Source organism: Phycodurus eques, chromosome 12 (assembly GCF_024500275.1).
Source record: "Phycodurus eques isolate BA_2022a chromosome 12, UOR_Pequ_1.1, whole genome shotgun sequence".
In the NCBI taxonomy this organism is placed as follows: Eukaryota; Metazoa; Chordata; class Actinopteri; order Syngnathiformes; family Syngnathidae; genus Phycodurus; species Phycodurus eques.
Window position 1 is genome coordinate 24,106,543 of NC_084536.1, and position 19,818 is coordinate 24,126,360.

The 19,818-nt window shown below is 45.8% G+C and overlaps 1 long non-coding RNA gene across 1 annotated transcript; it reads right to left on the minus strand.

The window, feature by feature from the left end:
- Positions 1-1,460: 1,460 nt before the first annotated feature.
- Positions 1,461-15,700, minus strand: LOC133410308 (uncharacterized). The gene is made up of 3 exons (XR_009769541.1): positions 15,528-15,700; positions 1,912-1,972; positions 1,461-1,643 (listed from the first exon to the last, which is right to left on the minus strand). It is a non-coding gene; the product is annotated as an uncharacterized LOC133410308 (long non-coding RNA).
- Between the last annotated feature and the right edge of the window lie 4,118 nt (positions 15,701-19,818).

Genomic DNA, 19,818 nt, shown 5'->3' on the forward strand with positions numbered 1-19,818 from the left:
CCTCTGGTACCAGCACTCTCCATTGTCAAAATTAGGGTACAACGCGGGTGCCCACAATTTTTCGGCATGCGACCTACTTTTAAAATGACAAAATGATCTACCTACTCTAAAAACGCAACACATATATTTATTTAAAAATATATTGAGATAATTCTTTACGTGTACAATACGTGTTGGTGTACCTTGCATAACTGTATGAACCAATATTGCACAATACAACTAGTGTATGTAACCCACTGACACAAACACCAATTGACAATTGTGTAGCAACACATATATTGTTACAACTAAATAAAAGGAAAATAAACTTAAACAAGAAATCTGCCAACAAAAAAACAATAATATAATCTCGTCGTTGAGGCCCTGAGCAAATCTTCCAAGTTCACTTCTCCATCATGACCAAAATGTTATCCAGGATTTAACGTAAATATTTAGTCCTTACCTTACCCTGACGACTTGCACGGAATGAAATCAGCCAGCGATGCATAGTAGAGACAGTAGCTGCTAGATAGTCAGCCTCAAGCACACTTCCAAAGGATCATCAGTCATGATGGAACGGTACTTGGGCTTAATGGTCTTCGTGTGGGAAAAGGCTGTCTCACATGCTGGAAAGAAGTGGAGCCACAAAATGTAGGTAGCACATTTCCTCATGTTGGGGTATTTTCCCTCTGTGAGTACTGTCTATGAGCTCTGGAATTCCGTTTTGTCAGCTTGTACGTTTGCAGTGTCAGAAACCCATCCTCCAATTTTTCTGTGACGACCTTTATACACGGTACATTTTCAACAGAATAATGCAGCGTCACCTCTGCTTAAACGCATTTGACGATCTCTGCTGGATTTTTCTGATCAGAAATTGATACTCTTTTAAGCTTATCTACTGACAAATGTGCTTCAAGCGCTTTTTTTTTCATCCACAAAATCCACAATAATGTCAATTTTAACCACTGACAATCATTCATCCGTATCATGCTTTTTAAAGCATTTGAACTGGAGTAAACCTGATTTTAATAACCACCTATTTTTCCTCTTGGTTCAGTGCGTTCTTACATATGTAAACAACATTTGTTGTTTTTGTCTTTAGATATAGGATTTCTTGTACTTCTCGAGATTGATGAATCATATTTCCTCAGTTGATATGCTAACTGTGTGCTAATATTTCGAGATATCAGTCATAAAATTAACCTCAATCCAACCCCGAAGAAAGCAGCAGTGAAAGTCGCTGATGTTTATGGAATGGTAAACTACAACTGTGCCTTTGGGCAGAACAGAGCTATGAAAAAAATAAAAATCGACGTAAAAATAAAACATTCACTGGCAGCCGTGTTATTAAGAAGAAGAAGAATCACCTTTATTGTCATGAACATGCAAGCATGCACACGAAATCCGTTCTCTGCATTTTACCCATCACAGTGAACACATACACATGTTAGTGGAACACACTGGAGCAGGGGGTAGCTGAAGCACCCGGGGAGCATTTCGGGGTATCAGTGTCTTGCTCAAGGACACCAAAACCGTGAACCCAGGGGATGTCGGTGGATGGTCCAGTCGGGGTCTTGGACCTAGGTCCCCGACGGTGGCAGGCGATGATCTTAACCATTGGGCCACGGCTGCCCAATGGTTAAGATAATGGTTAATATTGACTTCTGTAAGAAAAGCACACTATTTCTAGTCTACAACCAAAAAAGTGATCCGTTCTTTGTACGAGCAATAGCATCAATTGTTTTTTGAATGTTAAAATGAAGAGATTATTACAATTACAATTACACTTAAACAAATAGATATAGGTAGCACACAGCCTCCATTGAAATGTGTGGACAGATGGACAATGGTGAGGGCTCAGCACTTGTCTAACTGAGCGCTGGATACGGCCTATTCATCAGCCTGCCTTGGTGAGAGATAGCCAATACTCACAACGGGTTACTTTGAATATTTCATGACGGCTCCATCCGAGAAAGAGACAAGCTGACCACAGCTGAAAAAAAAAAAACACCGTCAGGGTGCTTTACTTCTCCCAAGTAAGGCTCTAGCATGTCATATGTTGTGTTCCAGCGGCTGTTCACCTCATGTACGAGTTTGTGAACTGGCAAATTTAGTATTCCCTGTTTGGTTTTTAGGGCATGAGTGGCTGTTGTTCCTTCGGTGGAAAAATGCCAAAACCCTCCTCATATTCCCAAGGAGTTGACATACCTGATTTACTGAAACCGCAATCTCAGCTGCAAGATTAACCGTATTTGCAAAAGAGCAAATTTGGGGCCCCAGTCCAGCTGTTTCATTGACTGCATTTACCATATTTCTTGCATTGTCTATAACAGGGGTGTCAAAGTCATTTTTGTCACGGGTCACATCGTGACATGTTTTTCGACTATTACATTTATTTTCAAAGTGGGATTGGTAACAAAAAAAATGCTTGTAAATCTCTCTATTACACCAGAACACAATGAGCAATTTGGATTGGCTTTCGCGGGCCCCTCCTTGAGCCGTGTGACCCAATGATCCTAGGAGCTAAGTTGTCTGGGGCTTTATGCCCCTGGCAGGGTCACCCATGGCAAACAGGTCCTAGGTGAGGGACCAGACAAAGCACAGCTCCAAAACCCCCTATGATGTTAAAAAATTCAGGAAGACGTTTTCCCTTGCCCGGAAGCGGGTCACCGGGGCCCCCCTCTGGAGCCAGGCCTGGAGGCGGGGCTCGAAGGCGAGCGCCTGGTGGCCGGGGCTGCACCCAAGGGGCCCGAGCAGGCACAGCCCGAAAGGATAACGTGTGTCCCCCTTCCAAAGGGCTCACCACTTGTGGGAGGGGCCATAGGGGTCGGGTGCAATGCGAGCTGGGCGGTGGCCGGAGGCGGGGACCTTGGCGATCCGATCCCCGGCTACAGAAGCTGGCTCTAGGGACGTGGAATGTCACCTCTCTGGCAGGGAAGGAGCCCGAGCTGGTGTGTGAGGTCGAGAAGTTCCGACTAGATATAGTCGGACTCGCCTCCACGCACGGCTTGGGCTCTGGTACCAGTCCTCTCGAGAGGGGTTGGACTCTCTTACACTCTGGAGTTGCCCACGGTGAGAGGCGCCGAGTAGGTGTGGGTATACTTATTGCTCCCCGGCTCGGCGCCAGTACGTCGGCGTTCACCCCGGGGGGCGAGAGGGTAGCCTCCCTCAGCCTTCGGGTGGGGGGACGGGTCCTGACTGTTGTTTGTGCCTATGCACCAAACAGCAGTTCAGAGTACCCACCCTTTTGGAGTCCTTGGAGGGGGTCCTGGAGAGCGCTCCCGCTGGGAACTCCATCGTTCTGCTGGGGGACTTCAATGCTCACGTGGGCAATGACAGTGAGACCTGGAAGGGCGTGATTGGGAGGAACGGCACCCCCGATCAGAACCCGAGCGGTGTTCTGTTATTGGACTTCTGTGCTCGTCACGGATTGTCCATAATGAACACCATGTTCAAGCATAAGGGTGTCCACACGTGCACTTGGCACCAGGACACCCTAGGTCGCAGTTCAATGATTGACTTTGTGGTCATGTCATCGGACTTGCGGCCGCATGTCTTGGACACTCTGGTGAAGAGAGGGGCGGATCTGTCAACTGATCACCACCTGGTGGTGAGTTGGCTCCGATGGTCGGGGAAGATGCCGGTCCGATGTGGGAGGCCCAAACGTATTGTGAGGCTCTGCTGGGAACATCTGGCGGAATCCCCTGTCAGAAGGAGTTTCATCTCCCACCTCCGGCAGAGCTTTGCTCATATCCCCTGCCGAGGGAGGCGGGGGACATCGAGTCCAAGTGGACCATGTTCCGCGCCTCCGTTGCTGAGGCGGCCGACCGGAGCTGTGGCCGTAAGGTGGTCGGTGCGTGTCATGGCGGCAATCCCCGAACCCGTTGGTGGACACCAACGGTGAGGGATGCTGTCAAGCTGAAGAAGGAGTCCTATCGGGCCTCTTTGGCCTGTGGGACTCCTGAGGCAGCTGATGAGTACCGGCTGGCCAAGCGGAATGCAGCTTTTGGTGGTCGTTGAAGCAAAAACCCGTGCATGGGAGGAGTTCGGTGAGGCCGCTTGTATCCGGGATCTTGTTCTTACGGTCACGAGCTGTGGGTCGAGGGTGAGGGTAGGAACGTAGATCGACCGGTAAATAGAGAGCTTCGCCTTTCGGCTTAGCTCCTTCTTTACCACAACGGATCGATACAAAGTCCTCATCACTGCAGACGCTGCACAGCATCAGTGCAGACGCTGCACCGACCTGTCAATCTCCCGTTCCATTATTCCCTCACTCATGAACAAGACCCCAAGATACTTGAACTCCTCAACTTGGAGCAGGATCTCATCCCCGACCTGGAGAGGGCACGCCACCCTTTTCCGAATGAGGACCATGATTTGGAGGTGCTGATTCTCATCCCAGCCGCTTCACACTCAGCTGCGAACTGCTCCAGTGAGATTTGGAGGTCACGGCTTGATGACGCCAACAGAACCACATCATCTGCAAAAAGCAGAGATGCAATACTGAGGCCACCAAACCGGACCCCCTCTACGCTTCGGCTGCGCCTAGAAATTCTGTCCATAAAAGTTATGAAGAGAATCGGTGACAAAGGGCAGCCTTGGCGGAGTCCAACCCTCACCGGAAACGAGTCTGACTTATTGCCGGATTTGCGGACCAAACTCTGACTCCGGTTGTACAGGGACCGGACAGCCCGTATCAGGGGGTTCGGTACCCCATACTCCCGAAGCACCCCCCACATGACCCCCCGAGGGAGACGGTCGAACGCCTTCTCCAAGTCCCCAAAACACATGTAGACTGGTTGGGCGAACTCCCGTGCACCGTCGAGGACCCTGTCGAGGGTGTAGAGCTGGTCCACTGTTCCACGGCCAGGACGAAAACCACACTGCTCCTCCTGAATCTGAGATTCAACTTAGAGATAGGGTGAGAAGCTCGGTCATCCGGGAGGATCTCAGAGTAGAGCCGCTGCTCCTCCACATCGAGAGGAGCCAGATGAGGTGGCTGGGGCATCTGATTCAGATGACTCCCGGACACCTCCCTGGTGAGGTGTTCCGGGCACGTCCCACCGGGAGGAGACCCCGGGGACGGCCCAGGGCACGCTGGAGAGATTACACCCTTCAGCTGGCCTGGGAACGCCTCGGGATCCCCCCGGAAGAGATGGATGAAGTGGCTGGGGAGAGCGTCCCTGCTAAAGTTACTGCCCCCGCGACCCGACCTTGGATAAGCGGTAGAAGATGGATGGATGGGCCACATAAAATGATGTGACGGGCCAGATCTGGCCCCCGGGCCACCAGTTTGATTGCTGTTGTCTCCAGTGACAGGGATTTTAGTGCTGCCCCTCAGCAACTTCCATTCTGTTACTGCTTCTGTCAGTGCTCCGGAGAGAAGCTCACTCGTGTGACGCTCACTAAGGTGGTGAATCTGTAAAACAGAGCTCGTCATCTCCCATTCTGAAGTCATCTAATCAGCAGTCACATTTCGAAACTTTCAGTAGCCCTGGAGGTCCATGCATCATTTGTAAGAGCAAGATCGACTGTGTCAGACAGCTTGCTGACAATTCCTCATCACCGCTCTGCTTGACTGTTTCTTCTCCAACAGCGTTAGGCAGAGTCCGTGCTTTGGCTGACCTAGCGCCAATGCGTGGTGCATCACTTCACTTTGTTAGCAAATTAGAACAAACCGGAACAGGCAAACCAAACAATTAAAACAGTAAAAAAAAATAAAAAATAGTTGCATTCCTCATAATTCCACTTTGTTATCTCAGCAGGCTGTGACTCTGCACCTCTTATATGCAAAATGCCAATGTGAAGGGAGCTATGGTATAGTTGAACTAGTAAAGATTGGATTTCATTGTTCATGATTGTATTATCTGTACATATATAATAACTAATTCAAAATTAGTTCCAAATGTTATGCACTGTAAGAGTGGTTTAGGTTTAAGCACAATTCAAAGGTTCGTTTGAAATTAATACATTTTAGAGGAGCAATTACTTAGGCAAGGCAAAGTGTTGTTGGTGGTCTCAGACATTGTTTATTCTCGAAAATAACAAGGCACAATTTTGCATGAAACATGAAAATAAATTAATTGATTCTCGACGCAGAAAACATCTAATATAGTATAAATAATACAATGTGCACGCACACATACACACACACACACACACTTCAGGGATTCTTTTCGATCTAGACCTAATCTATGTAAAGTGATGGATTACATTATAGATTATTAATATAAAGATAGATGGGCTGGCTGGCAATGCCTCTGGTTAGGGTTCTGCAAGTGGGAGTGTGTTGAGATTGATTGATTGGAAATCACTGGCTGCTTTACCAAAGTCTATCATGGAGGTACATCCCACAGTGCCTCAGGGGAGTAGTTCTTCATCTCCGAGTGAGTGACTGCATCATTCAATTGCAGACCCGCCTGTCCTTTGCTTGCATAAATAAAGAACTGTGCAGTGCTGCGCAACAACCTCTAATTGCCGCAGTATGAAAGATGAGATTCCCGTGCACTGTTTTATCCCCCTATGGTGTTCCACATTCCTCAATAATCAACTTTATTGCCTTCTGGAGTCACTTTGTCTTTCATGCATGAGGTGTCATGGCACCACATCAAATGGGGTTTTCATACACAAACTAATTATTAGCACCTTCCAGTTGTGGAATTATGATTGTCTGTTTTAATGTATGCAAGAGAGCGGTCTCATTTCCAGATGACCTCAGATTGTTGTAGGAGTGGACAATGAGCATGACAGACAATATTTTTTTTGTGACTGGTTCAAATAGTTATTTAATGAAGAACAAGCGTATATTATGACCTAAAGCTGATGTGAAACTAGTACTCCTGCTTATCGTTGAGTGTTGGATCTTGTTGAATGAATGCTGTCCTCTTAACAGCAACACAGGGCGCAACGTAGTATTAACACAACAAGTCAACATGAACAAAAAATAATGCCATATCATAAAGTGATGGGAGTGTACCATTTTGGGTTTGGGGGAAGGGATGACCTCCTGAATCTCAGATTCAGATGGAGCAGTGAAGTTTTCATCCTGACTGTGGAACAGTAGACCAGCTCTACAAACTTGGTAGGGTTCTGGAGGGTGCATGAGATTTCAGGCAACCAGTCTACAAGTGCTTTGTGGACTTGGAGAAGGTATCCGAGCGTGTCCGCCGGGGGGTCCTGTGGAGGGTGCTTCTTGAGTATGGGGTACCGGACCCCTTAATAAGAGCTATTTGGTCCCTGTATGACCGGTGTCAGAGTTTGGTCCGCATTGCCGGCAGTAAGTCTGATTTGTTTCCAGTGAGGGTTGGACTCCGCCAAATGGCACAGCTTCAGCTGTGCCATTTCTAGGCACAGCTGAAGCTGCTTTTTGCAGATGATGTGGTTCTGATGGCTTCATGAAGCCACAATCTTCAACTCTCAGTGGAAACAGCCAAGTGTGAAACGGCTGGGATGAGAATCAGCACCTCCACATCTGAGGCCATGATCCTCATTTGGAAAAGGGTGGAGTGCCCTGTCTGTGTCGAGGAGGAGATCCTGCCCCAAGTGGAGGAGTTCAAGTAGCTCAGGGTCTCGTTCAAGAGTGAGGGCGGAATGGAGCAGGAGACTGACGGGCAGATCAGTGGAATGTTTGCAGTGACGTGAACTCTGCATCGGTTTGTCGTGACGAAGAAGGAGCTGAGCCGAAAGGCGAAGCTCTCAATTTATCGGTCGATCTACATACCTAACCCTCACATATGGTCACGCGCTGCGGGTTGTGACAGACAGAACAATATCATGGATAAAATCGGCCAAAATTAGTTTCCTCCACAGGGTGTCTGAGCTGTCCCTTAGAGATAGGGAGAGAAGCATGGTCATCCCGAAGAGGTTCAGAGTTGATTAGCTGTTCCTCTGCATCAAGAGGAGGCAGATGAAGTGGCTAGGGCATCTGATTAGGATACGACCTGGACTCCTCCCTGATGCTGTGTTCTGGTTATGTCCCAACAAGGGGAGGTACCGGGGACGACCCAGGACATGCTAGAGAGACTATGTATCCTGGTTGGCTCGGGAACACCTTGAGATCGCACGGAAGAGGTAGATAAAGTGGCTGGGGAGAGGGAAGTCTGGGCCTCCCAGCTAAAGCTGCAGCAGACGAAAATGGATGGATGGATGGATGGATGGAAGGGACGATGGCAGAGAGAGGGGCAGCCGTACCCGGACCCCACCCCCCTTCTTCAAGACTACCTCATGCCACCCCAAGTCGGCACTAACTCCCACAAGTCAAGACAACTCATTTTAGAATCGTATCAGTGATAATATGGGACTTTAATAAGGACACTGATAATGATGAATCAACGAGGCAGCACGATGAAGATGACGATGCGACAATGATTTGTAGTGTACTGCACAGCAAAGCAGTGCATTTACAGCTCATTGAAAGAATACAATTCAATAAAAAAGTACATTGTAGGCTTCTGATGGTGCAATATCATGCTTAAGTCCTTGTCACATTTTTCGGGGGGGGTCACAGAATACCCTAAAAGAAGCATGAAACATTTTGGCTGGGCGTGTTTTAGCAACCTCTTTTCCTCTGGAAAAAGCCGTTGTCAAAACTTCTTTCTTCTTTAAAATGGCTTATTTGAACCAGGATCCCCTGCCGCATTGTGACCGTAGTTTACTTTTTTGCCGTCTCGGTTTTGTGTAATTGTGTAAATCCCACACTGGCTGGCAACATCTGCTTCTACCAAGCCAGATAGTTAGCTTAGTAGGTAACGCTAATTAGCCTTGGTTAATCATCTGCCACAATGTGTTGAATGTATCTTGCATAACTTTGTCCAATTCATCTGCAACGGTCACAGTCTGTCACGAACATCCGTGTTGCTCCTCAAGGCATTAAACGGTTCGGCGGAGATTATCGTCTAAGGGAGAGAACGCCGCCGTAATTGTGATTGGCTAGTACCAGGGCACCTCGGCATACAGCTGCAGCCGGCCAGCCTCCAGCGTGGAGATTGCGGCAGGCCGAAGATCGGTGCCCTGGGCGGCTTGGCACACAGCTGCGCGTGGCCAGCCTCCAGCATGGAGGTTGGGGCGGCCCGGAGATGAGGTGAAGAAGGCCGAAGCGACAACGCACATATGTGCATGCATAGTAAGTTACAATAACAGTCGTAAAACAAAGGAAGTAAACATAGCATCTTGTCGTAGTATGTTATTCTTTGATTCATTTCCATTTGAATACGAAAATTCTGACACAGTTTTTTTTTTTTTTTTGCCGAACTCGGGAATGAACTCGATTCAGCACCTATACTGTCGTAGCGCTAGTCATTACATTTGGTGTTATTATGTTTTATTGCTAATGCAATACATAGTTATGATTAAAAACGTACCTCCATCATTACTGGTAATCACCACAGCATGACAACTCCTCTTGATACAATTACTTTTAAACATCATTTTTCTCATCCTCAGTCACTATCCTTTTTCCGCCCTCTCTCCCTCTCTGTTGTCTCTCCATCTCAACTCAGCCTGTCCCGGCAGATGGTTGCCCCACACTGAGTCTTGCCTCTGTTAGTGTCATGATCCGGTGATCCTGTTTGTTTCTGTGTTTTTTTTCTCTCCAGTGGCTGCTAAGGGTGGCCGGAGCCTCCTGAGCACATCTGGTCCACATTACAATGAGCAGGGCTTTTAGACATGGGAGAAACTCGGCTCTTTCCCGTTCACCATCTCCTGTCAAGAAGGAATTTGAGGAGATTTATTTGACTAATGTGCCTCCTGAATATCATGATCTGTGGCAGGTTTTTAGTTAGGCTAAGGCGCTCTTCACTTACATTGCACCATCCTTATGACTTCGTTATTGACCTCCTGCCTAATTCCACGCTACCCAGTTCTAAACTTTACCATGTCTCTAAACCAAAACAAGAGGCCCTTAAGGATTAGATTAACGTTTTGCTCGCGGCCGATCTTATTTGACCGTACTCGTCTCTGGTTGGTGCCAGGTTTGTCTTTATTGAGAAGAAAGACGAGAACCTCCATCCTTGACTTGATTACAAGGGACTTAACGACATAACCATCAAAAACAAGTACCCACTTTAACTTATGGATTTGGCTTTCAATTCTCTTCAATCTGTGACTATCTTTACAAAACTCGACCTCTGCAAAGCCTAACACCTTGTCTGGATAAGAGAGGGAGATGAGTGGAAGACGGCTTTTAAAACTCCACTGAGACATTTTGAATACCTGGTGATGCCATTTGGTCTCACCAATGCACCTGCAGTATTTCACTGTCTCATCAGTGATGTGCTATGTGACATGATTAACAAATTCTGTTTTATTTACCTGGATGATTGATCTTCTGCAGAGATCCTGTGGAGCATGTCCAATATGTTTTTTTCATCCTACGATGTCTGTTAGATTGTATGATTGTATGTTAAGGCTGGTTTTCACTCTGATTCCATACAATTTCTGAAGTTCATTGTGGAGAAGATTCAACTTAGAGCTGATCCAGCCAAAATACAGGCTGTGGTCGAGTGGCCTACTCATACAACAAGGAAGCACTTGCAGAGGTTTTTGAGTTTTGCCAACTTTAACAGGCAATTCATATGAAATTACAATAGTAAGGCGGAACCTCTGACAAGGCTTACATCTCCTAATGTGCCATTCGGTTGGACACCAGAAGCTGTGACAGCTTTTGTTACTCTTAAGCAATTGTTTACTATCTCACCAGTGTTGCTAATCCTAAATTTCCATTGGTTGTCAAGGTTGATTGGATACGGGAGTTGGGGGTGGTCCTATCCCAACGATTGCCGGTCAACCAGAGGCTTCACACCTGCGTCTTCTTCTCGTGCTGGCCATCGTTCTGGCATTCCAGGAGTGGAGTCACTGGCTCGAGGGCACAACTGAGCCATTTGAACTGTTTACAGACCGCAAAAACCTGTCATACATCCATTCGGCTAAGAGACTCAATTGACCCAAGGCATGTTGGGCCTTGTTTCTCACACGCTTCAATTTTGTTGTCACTTACCGTCCAGCATCCCAATTGGTTAGGCCGCTTCCCGTCACTACCCGCCCATGATCTCATATTGCTATGGACTGTCATCCTCACCGTTGTGGACAATTTCTCCAAGATGGTCCACTTTGCCAACCTTCCAAAGCTTCCTTCTGCTATAGAGACAGCTAATCTTCTGGTCAAGGATGTCTTTGACATTCATGTCATTCTTTCCAACTTGGTTTCTGACAGGGGTCCACAGTTTAGGTCAAAGGTTTGGAGGGGTTTTTCCAGAGCTCTTCTAGCCGGTCAGCCGGTTTCCATCCACAGTCCAATAGCCAGACGGAATGGACTAACCAGGACTCTCCGCTGCGTCTACCACCAGGGTCCCTCCTCCTGGTCCTCCCACAACTCCCCCATCAGCTCGGCCACGGTTATGTTTCCTTTTACGACTGCTTATGGCTATCAACCACCTATTCAGACAGAGGGAACCCGTGCTGCTCTGTCCCAGACTGCCATTCGTAAACTGCGGATTGCTGATCGTCACAGGATTCCTGCCCCAAACTACCGTCCGGGTCAAGAGGTTTGGCTTTCCTCCTGGGACATGACATCCAAGAGTCATTAGACCTTTTAAGATAGAGACTATCCTCAACCCAGTTGTCATGAGGCAGATGCTGGACTATTGTTTACTATCCACCAGTTGTTTCGTGCTTGTGTATCCTTTTTGTGTAAGATTCAGTAGTTCTGTTTTTTTCCGTACTCCGTTCTCGGTCGTTTGAAGTACCTTCTGTTCTCATGTTTTTTCTGGCTAGTCTTGTGTATCTTAGCTTTTGTTTTCTCTTTGTTAGTCTCCTGTCTTAGTCCCTCTATACTTGTGTAGTGTAGATCGAGTAGTAGTTTTTCTTCGTTGTTTTCCTCAATTTCTGTTTGTTGTTTCTTCGCATCCTCTGCGCTCTCTGAATAATAATAATAACCATCATCATCATAATTACCATTATTACCTTGTTCAATGTGGGCGGCACAGTGATGACTAGTTAGCACATCCGACTCACAGTTCTGAGGACCCGGGTTCAAATCCGGCCTCGCCTGTGTGGTGTTTGCAGGTTCTCTCTGTGCCTGCGTGGGTTTGCTCCGGGTACTCCAGTTTCCTCCCACATCCCCAAAACATGTGTGGTAGGTTAATTGAAGACTCTAAATTGTCTGTAGGTGTGAGTGCGAATGGTTGTTTGTTTCTATGTGCCCTGTGATTGGCTGGCAACCAATTCAGTATGTACCCCGCCTCCTGCCCACAGTTAACTGGGATGGGCTCCAGCATACCTACGACCCTGTCCGATTATATTGATGGGTATCGCATACGTGTGATCATGCCCGCACACATGCAACACATGCACGGTTGGTTCGTTGTAACCAACATTAAAACTAGAAAACTATCGATGTGAAAAATAGTTCTCAGGGGCATCACTAATGCCTTGTTTGCCCCGGGCAGCAACACACCTTTTCACACCACTGCTGGTGACCCTAATCAAGGTATGCGCTGTAGAAAAAGGTTGAATGAACCGTTGCAAGTCATATATAAGATCCAGATGTAAAATCCTGGAAATAAAGCTGAATTTGTGATCTCGTTTGTCAGAGCCCCCTTATTTAAAACCTTTGAAGAACGTTGTAAAGTAGACTGTACTGTACAAAGTCTATCACTGTTCACTGATCATATCAATACTCAACTCAAATCCTTTTTTTTAACCTGGTCAGCAGCCTAGTCAGCCACTGTGGTCGGTCTGTATGTCTTAAGAGACATACAGAGAGAGAGAGCGAGAACAAACAGTAAAACCAAGGTATGTCCCTTTTAAAAGTGTGACGAATACAAACTTGTCATTTCTACATCGTTCACCTGATTTGGATGTACTGTGGATATCCTCAAATGAAAGCTTAAAGTCTGCAGTTAAAGCAGCCATTTCAAATCCATCGACCCCAAAAGATGAGAATTGTGTCACTGTTCCACACTGTTCGACATTTCATCAGGTTTTTTACAGTACAGCATAGTAGCAACAGCGTTGCACACGACCCGCAGTCAGGGTCTCATAAAAATGTGTCAACATAAATGTAAGGCAAGAGTTAAATAAGACATTCAATGAACTACGGCTAACATAAACACACTTGATCCATATTACTTCGATCCTTGTCGTTCATGAACATTAAGTGTTAACGTCCTTATTACAACAACAGTTCAACATTGCTTGGTGCAATGCATGCTGGGAATCAACCAGCTTCACAAATCTGCTGCTTTCAAACTTACGCTAGCGTTTGGCGAATCCACTAATTTATTGAGTTCTCACTGAAATTGTCTAATACAATAGTTTCAGGTGAAAAACAATGTCAAACGGTGATTTCCCAATAAAAATCTTGCTCCAGTTCTTTGAGTTTGTCCAAGTCTGCATTAAATCCTGCTTGAGTGAAAGTGTAAATGAATTTACAGTATGTTTCTGTATTTATGCACCAAAGATTTGTTGTTACAGTAATTGCTTTTCGATAATCATCCCCCAAATACGTATTTTACTGTATGGTATGTGGTAATTAAATACAGAAATGTCTCCCAGTGCAATATGTGTGGGCCTGACTGTATGTATATTTAGCATCCTGCACCTTTCTCCACACAGTGACAGAAGCATATGCAGTAACTGCGAGGAGCCACAACACACACGCACAATGGAAAGTCTGAATTCGAGTGTGATTCCACAAAGAAAATTGCCAGCATTATGTTTCAAAAGTAAAAGTATTTTGGATTGAATCGGACATACTTAAACAGTCAAGTTTGAGCTCAGCAGAAGCAGGATGATCTTAATTAGCAAGAATACTGGAGCTCATGAATGACGGGGCGATATCATTTCCGAGGAATGTTGTCGAGGTCGAAACGCAAACGTGCACAGGTTTATGTCATATCGATATATATGTCGCCGCCTGTCATCATCATTATTGTGAGAAATCATCAACGTGACTTGTGTCTTCCCATAGAGGAATATCAATAATCCGTGATAACAACTTATAATTCAAGGTCATTTGAGCAAATGTATTAAAGTGGTCGCCCTTCCCATGAATCAGTACCTGTGAAGTAGCTCTATTTCACAAAGGTCGGTGACCCCTGGCTAAGACTGGGTCCATTTCTTTGCATGTTTTCTTTTCGCATCATGCAAAGATCTCAGGAATTGCTCGAACGTTTTTGTTGTTTTTTTCCCCCTCCAATTTGTTTGCCTGCCAGGGCTTGTATTCAACGCACTGGACAAACGACGCTTCGCGGAGATGCGACTAAACCTGGAAGTCATTGAAAGCGCTCGGACGCATTCATGCTCAGTCATGCATCTCATTTTGATCGTCTGAAGATAGAACGATTAGCGACTGGGGAGTCATAAAACGAGTGCATATATTTGCAGCAATGCTGTCGTCATACAAGGCATTCCGAGGTGCACAAGTACACTTGCATTTCATTTCGAATATACTGTAAATACAGGATGTTTATCTGTACGTAGTTATTGCACAGATGTGCACATTCTTTTCGTAATCTATTGGATCTTGACTTTGAGGAAAGCTTATTTATCAAGTCGTATAAAAAAAGAAAATGTTGGTTTATAAATTCTTTTCTGTGCATTTCTACGGTTTTTAATAGGTACAATTTGAGAGAATGCTTGAACTACCCAGATGGATGTAAAGTCACTGCACACACACACGGAAAGTCACTGAAGTAGACACGGCGTTGTCACGGTGATAACGAAGCTCCTGATTCCGTCACAGTGCATACGCCCCCTCGCCTAACCCTCCGCGCAGCAGCAAACTCGAAACTCAGCTCACTGCTGCTCTTCTCATTCATTGGGCAGCTTCTTAGATGCACTTGGGAAGTCATTACAAGATAGTCTTAACATGCGCTTGCGGTCATCTACAATAATATACAGCCGCCTAGAAATTTTGATATTAAGATCAATTAAAAACAATTTATGCTCGTAGTTACATAAATCTCACCCCATTCTTGTTTTTTGTTTTTGTTTTTAAATAAATTGTATTTGATTTGTTTTGACCTTGAGTTGACTGTTTGATTGTATACTGTCCGTTATTGCTCTGGAAGGCAACTTTATATGAAAGTTATTATCAGTCAACGATGGGCAATGTAGATTTCCAAATGTTCTCATCGTGACAGCACGCAGCTTAACGCCTCTCCGCTTGAGTTGGATTGGAACAAAAACAAACAACATAAATATTTCCTGCAATATCCAAGAAGAAGAAGAAATCACATTTTCTGTCAAAATAACGCCGTCAGGCGCAGGCGCGAGCGCGTGATCTACAGTAGAATAAATTCTGATTCATGAACGTACGCGCAGTGACGTGAAGAAGATTGTCTGACATGCACGTGTCATGAATCGGACCACTTTACGTATACGCTCAACTTGTGTGGAGAGTGAGAACATTCCTATGCATTTATTGGTCAATGAGGCCCAATAGCACAGGAAAACAAGACACGTTTTTCACCATATGAATGTTTTGAGAACAGAAAAGTGCAATTTCTCAACGACGGACAACAAAGGACACTGCGGACACATTTACTCACTTCCTGAAGCTTATTGTCGGTGCCTGCCAGCACATTCCTCTGAAGTGTGGGAGGATTGTGTCCCTGTATGCTACGCCTTATGCTTATCCAGATATTTTGTTGCCATTGAATTCCATTTTTGTTACATACACTCTCTTGAATAGTGACTTGATGTGGTCCACGTCTGACCGTCAGTTCGGTTCAGCTTCAGATTCAGTTGTACTATATTTGGACGATGACGCAATGTTCCGTGTCACCCAAGCATCGTGGATTTGAAGTGAAACAATGGAGATACAATTGCAGTGTATCATGCCAAAATGTGGCTTTTAACCATTGCGCCATAAGACATTTTGAATTGATTAACATGATTTTAACTGGTCAGGCATTGTCAATTGATGCTCTTTAATGTTAATGGAGCATATTAACAATTTGGTATACCCCCCCCCCCCCCCCCCCAAAAAAAAAAGAAGAAAGGAAGTAGCAGTAAGCTCAACAACAAGTTACTGATGCTCTTGAGAAGGCAGCCATGTCAATGTCAAAATCGACACTCCGACGCATTTGAATGAAGGCCAATACAGCTCCTTCTTTACCACAACGGACCGACGCCCTGCGGACGCCGCACCGATCCGCCCGTGGATCTCCCGTTCCGTTCTTCCCTCACTCGTGAACAAGGCCCCAAGCATATTCATCCACGTCAATACCCGGGTTCGATATGAACCCATCGTCTAATGCTTAAGCTAGCATATCGACGCGTGTTAGCTCACTCGAGCCCACTCATTCTTGGGTCAAAACTACAATCGTTGACGTTTTACTCCTGTATTCTTTTATTGAACTCGCCCTGAGAGCGGAGCAATCGTATTATGCCCATCCTGTTTAACATTGCGTTAAAGCTCGGGACAGACAGTACGTACGCCCGGAAAAGCAAAGAGATGCGGAGTCGAAAGGAGTTCTGTCATGCTTACGTGACTTCATAGCTTCATAGTGTGGCTCGACTCTTTGCAAATGCCTCCAAGTCAGCTCATCCACGAGATCCAAAACGGAATCGGCAATCTGTCCCAGTATTTTTCGTTGGCATAATGTTTACACGGTCGGAAAGGTTTTCCTCGTCGCTCGTCATTTCGCCCGGCCTCCCCTTCGCTCAGCGGCGCTGCGCGCTGTGCGGCCGCAACGGATCGTCGCATCCTCTCGCACGCAGATATATCTCAATGCGAGACTCGTTGCCTTGCATTTAAAGGGAATGAGAGGAGAAGCTTTGATTGGCAGCGAATGAAGTCGGCCGTGTCCATTCCCACGACGGTGCGGACCGATCGTGCGGGTGCCTGCGAAATTACGAAAACATGGTCTGACCCGCCTCTGCGCAGATTTACACCGTCCGCCGCGCCGGATTTACGCTGGTCGCAAAACTAGAGCCCAAATGTTATCAGTTTGATGTATTTTTTTCTGGAATGTACAATCAATTAAAAATATAAGAGAGGTGATCAACTTACCTGACAACCCGGTGAGAACGGTGATGTGACGTATGCAGTGATGGCCCCTTTTTTTTTTTTTTTGCCCACGCAGAATGGTGGATTTGTTTTCCTTTTCCAGTTTGTCTGCGCAACAGGGGACTTTGAAATACTCTCTCTGCTTCTTTCTTATATATTTACTTTTTTTGTATTATTCTGGTGTTTATTGAAAATGCGGCCGGACAGAAAAGAGTTTTTGGGGACAATCGGAGGGACAGACGGACAAGGGGATGTGAGTGATTTCCTTCTATATTGAATACTTAATGATTAAATAGAAAATTATGAATTTGATATATATATATATATATATATATATATATATATATATATATATATATATAATTATTCATGTTTTTATATTTCAATGACATTTCTAAGAAATTGGCAAAGCCTGCCTGGAATTGAATTTCACATGATCCATTTGGGGAGGTGTCACAACATGGAACGTACGCAAATGTTACGATTGTTTTTTTTTTTAAAATTTTTTTTTAAATTTCTTTTTTATAACCCCTTTTTTAACCTGTCCTGTTCAGCTGCATGGCCTTGCAGAATGGTCGATTTGTATGCCTTTCAGTTTTGCTGTGCAACGGGGGAGTTTGACATACTCCCTCTGCTTAATTTAATTTTTTTTTTTTTTTATTATTCTGGTGTTTATTGAAAATGCGGTCGGACAGAAAAGGGTTTGAGAGGACATACAGAGGGACAGAGGGGACAAGGGGAACAGGGGTGCGAACCGCAGCAGAACAGTAGTTGAGACAGTCTCGATATTTGAGCACAAGTAACGTTCCAACAGTCAAATCGTGTTCCCATTTGTGGATGTTGGGGGCACCTCATGCACAAAAGGTGCGTATCCCCAAAAACGTGGCGCCCGTTCTTTTTCACGGCAAAGTTCAGATGCATCGGAAGTGACATGACCCGTGGAAATGCTGGGAAACTGTTGCCATACATCTGCACACCAGAGACACATGAATAATTAGCACTGATGAACAATTCATGCCCGGCAACGTTTGATTTCAACAATGTAAAAGAAGCGAGGACTCGGAATTCACTTGTTGACAGTGTATACATCATTACATACAACATTTCCGCATGAACTTTTACCTCACGGGGCTGAGTGTAGGTTTCTGTATGAACACATTTGTTATGAGTTATGAGTCTCTCAGGACCAACATCAACTCCGTCCTCAAAAAGGCCCAGCAGAGGATGTACTTCCTGCGGCTCCTGAGGAAGCACGCGAGCTGTTGAGGCGGTTCTACACAGCGCTCATCGAACCGGTCCTGTGTTCTTCCATCACGGTCTGGTTCGGTGCTGCTACAAAAAAGGACAAACTCCGACTGCGACGGACAATCAAAACTGCTGAAAGGATTGTCGGTACCCCCCTACCCACCATTGAGGACTTGCACGCTGCCAGAACTACGACAAGAGCGTGCAAAACCCTCTCGGACCCTCCGCATCCCGGTCGCCGGCTCTTCCGGCTCCTTCCCTCAGGTAGGCTCTACCGATCGATGCAAACTAGAACTAGCAGACATTCCAACAGCTTCTTCCCTCTTGCCATCAACTTCTTGAACACCTAACCTACAATTTCATTACAACATGCTGGCAATTTTGTTGTCACATTTCTGTGGGGCCAATTATATATTACTCGTGCACTCACTGTAGTAGTATCGCCACGCTGCACTATTAGCATATCTGTTGTTGACCGATACCGGCCACTCATGCCAGAGTCGCATCTGCTCCATTTGCACACCGATTGAGGAGTATCTGTAACATTTGCACAACCGACATTGTCCCAGATGATCGCGCTACTCGTCACTTTAAACCGCATCCGCTCCTTGAAGTCTCGGCGGCCTTTGCACAATGGTCATTGCACCGGACTATTGCAATATGAGTCATTCGAACTGCTCGAAGTGCGAGAGGACTCTGTCAGGTTCGAGACACCTAGAACATTTGTAAAAACAAGACAGACACAGAGGCAGTTCAGTTTTCAGACTTGGAAGGAGGACGGACGAGAGTGTACTTAGTTACAATCTCCAACCCGTTCTAAGTTCACTCTGCGGAACCCTCTGTTTTTATTTGCTTCGGGCAGTTCCCTTGTTACATACGAGTTGCAACGTCTAAAAGGCGGGGGCATACATGCTTGTTGCAACTCATGTGATCAGCACATAACACTTTTTGTTGTGGTCGAGACAGTTGAGGGGTTATATGCTTCTTATCAAGAAACAGGAAATTCCTCGGCTCAAGTTTGTCCTTGCACCTGCAAGCACGTGACTCATCCTGTGGGAAAAAGCTTTGCACGCAGTGATAAAACATTTCTCTAACTAGAAGTAAGCAGAAAAGCACGACACATGATAACGTATTTACATTTTTCCATCAGACTGCGTCTTTTGCACGATTGTCAAACAAAAAAATAAAAATTGAAATCATAAATGTACCGGCATTACCAGATAACTAGCAACCCTTTCCTCAATGTTTTTATGTCTCAAAAAGTGTCAATCGACCGTCTGCTGTCGTACTAGAGCGGCTCCAACTCCCGGAGACAAATTCCTTGTGTGTTTTTTGGACATACTTGGCAAATAAAGATGATTCAGATTCTGATTCTGATGATAAAAATACATGGAATTAACCTTGTGGGGGGTGATCATCGTCAGCCACGATCGCAGCGATTCTCTCCTCGGACGGGGTGAGGCCCTCCGTGCCGGTTGCTCCGCCTTCTTTGGCCACACTTTGGCGGTGGGCAGCTGTCCTCCGCTTCACGTCCACCTTAATGTCTGACCACTTCTTTTTTTAGTTCAGCGTGTGAGCGCTAT